Here is a 2,856-nt window from a genome sequence, read left to right on the forward strand (position 1 = left end):
ACAATAATTCAGAGAAAACTTTACAGAGAATCTCAAAAAAGAAGTAATGACCGAACCCAACAACAATGCAAGGAAGATGCTTGGTGACTTTACTGCACCAAATTCCAACTTCCATGGAAGAAGCATCTCAATCCCTGCCATTGGAGCAAACAACTTTGAGCTAAAGCCTCAATTAGTTTCTCTGATGCAGCAGAATTGCAAGTTTCATGGACTTCCATCAGAAGACCCTTTTCAGTTCTTAACTGAATTCTTGCAAATCTGTGATACTGTTAAGATCAATGGAGTTGACCCTGAGGTCTATAAGCTTATGCTTTTTCCTTTTGCTGTAAGAGACAAAGCTAGAACATGGTTGGACTCTCAACCTAGAGATAGCCTGAACTCTTGGGATAAGCTGGTCACGGCTTTCTTAGCTAAGTTCTTTCCTCCTCAAAAGCTGAACAAGCTTAGAGTGGATATTCAAACCTTCAGACAGAAAGAAGGTGAATCCTCCTATGAAGCTTGGGAAAGATACTAGCAATTGACCAAAAAGTGTCCTTCTCACATGCTCTCAGAATGGACCATCCTGGATATATTCTATGATGGTCTGTCTGAATTGTCTAAGATGTCATTGGACCATTCTGTAGGTGGATCTATTCACCTGAAGAAAATACTTGCAGAAGCTCAGGAACTCATTGAAATAGTTGCAAATAACCAGTTCATGTACACCTCTAAAAGGAATCATGTGAGTAATGGGACGCCTCAGAGGAAGGGAGTTCTTGAAATTGATGCTCTGAATGCCATATTGGCTCAGAATAAAATGCTGACTCAACAAGTCAATATGATTTCTCAAACCTGAATGGATTGCAAAATGCATCCAACAGTACTAAAGAAGCATCTTTTGAAGAAGAAGCTTATGATCCTGAGAACCCTGCAATGACAGAGGTGAATTACATGGGTGAAGCCTATGGAAACACCTATAATCTCTCATGGAGAAATCATCTAAATTTCTCATGGAAGGATCAACAAAAGCCTCAAAAAGGCTTTAATAATGGTGGAAGAAACAGGTTAAGCAATAGCAAGCCTTTTCCACCATCCTCTCAGCAACAGACAGAGAATTCTGAGCAGAGCCCCTCTAGCTTAGCAAACATAGTCTCTGATCTATCTAAGGCCACTCTAAGTTTCATGAATGAAACAAGGTCCTCCATTAGAAATTTGGAGGCACAAGTGGGCCAGCTGAGTAAAAGAATCACTGAAACTCCTCCTAGTAATCTCCCAAGCAATACAGAAGAGAATCCAAAAAGAGAGTACAAGGCCATAACTTTACTTGGTGTGGCCGAACCTAGAGAGGAGGAGGAGAACATGAATCCCAGTGAGGAAGACCTCATGGGACGTTCTCTGGACAAAAAGGAGTTCCCAATTGAGGAACCTAAGGAATCTGAGGCTCATCTAGAGACCATAGAGATTCCATTGAACCTACTTCTGCCATTCATGAGCTCGGATGAGTATTCCTCCTCTAAAGAGGATGAAGATATTACTGAATAGCAAGTTGCTAAGTACCTTGGAGCAATCATAAAGCTGAATGCCAAGTTATTTGGTAATGAGACTTGGGAGGATGAACCCCCCTTGCTCACCAATGAACTGAATGACTTGGTTAGGCAGACATTATCTCAAAAGAAATATGATCCTGGTAAATTCTTAATTTCCTATACCATAGGCACCATGACCTGTAAGAAGGCTCTATGTGACCTGGGGTCATGCATAAACTTAATGCCACTCTCTGTAACGGAAAAACTGGGAATCTTTGAGGTACAGACTGCCAAATTCTTATTCGAGATGGCAGACAAATCCATAAAAAAGTCTTATGGACAGGTAGAGGACGTGCTAGTAAAGGTCAAAGGCTTTTACATCCCTACTGATTTCATAATCCTAGACACTGGAAAGGATGAGGATGAATCCATCATCCTTGGAAGATCCTTCCTAGCCACAGCAAAAGCTGTGATTGATGTGGACAGAGGAGAGTTGATCCTTCAATTGAATAAGGACTACCTTGTGTTTAAAACTCAAGGACCACCCTCTGTAACCATGGAGAGGAAGCAAGAAAAGCTTCTCTTAATACAGAGTCAAACAAAGCCCCTACATTCAAACTCTAAGTTTGGCGTTGGGAGGCCACAACCAAAGTCTATGTTTGGTGTTGAGAAGCCACAACCAAACTCTAAGTTTGGTGTTGAGAGGCCCTAACCATGCTCTGATTATCTGTGAGGCTCCATGAGAGCCCACTGTCAAGCTATTGACATTAAAGAAGCGCTTATTGGGAGGCAACCCAATTTTTATTTATCTATGTTATTTTATGTTTTTTTAGGTTGATGATCATGTGGAGTCACAAAAACCACTGCAAAAATTAAAGAAAAAAATAGTATTAAAAACAGCACACCCTAGAGGAGAAACTTACTGGCGTTTAAACTCCAGTAAGGGTAGCAGCATGGGCGTTTAACGCCCATTCTGGCACCATTCTGGGCGTTAAACGCCAGAAAAAAGCACCAGACTGGCGTTAAACACCAGAAAGAAGCAACAAACTGGTGTTAAATGCCAAAAACAGGTTGCAGTTTGGCGTTTAACGCTAGGAAAGGAATAAAAGCTGACGTTTAATGCCAGAAACAAGTAGCAGTCTGGCGTTAAACACCAGGATTGCACAGTAAGGGCATTTACACGCCTAAATGGAGCAGGGATGAGAAATCATTGACACCTCTGGATCTGTGGACCCCATAGGATCCCCACCTACCCCATGATGAGCGGATAATTTATACGCTTTTTGGCATTGTTTTTAGGTAGTTTTTAGTATGATCTAGTTACTTTTAGGGATGTTTTCATTAGTTTTTA

General features: G+C 41.2%; 1 non-coding gene across 1 annotated transcript; it reads right to left on the reverse strand.

Moving 5' to 3' along the window:
- Nucleotides 1-439: 439 nt before the first annotated feature.
- On the reverse strand, nt 440-547 carry LOC112699688 (small nucleolar RNA R71). Its single transcript, XR_003152631.1, has one exon. It is a non-coding gene; the product is annotated as a small nucleolar RNA R71 (small nucleolar RNA).
- Nucleotides 548-2,856: the final 2,309 nt, after the last annotated feature.

This window comes from Arachis hypogaea, chromosome 6, assembly GCF_003086295.3.
Source record: "Arachis hypogaea cultivar Tifrunner chromosome 6, arahy.Tifrunner.gnm2.J5K5, whole genome shotgun sequence".
Classification (NCBI taxonomy): domain Eukaryota; kingdom Viridiplantae; phylum Streptophyta; class Magnoliopsida; order Fabales; family Fabaceae; genus Arachis; species Arachis hypogaea.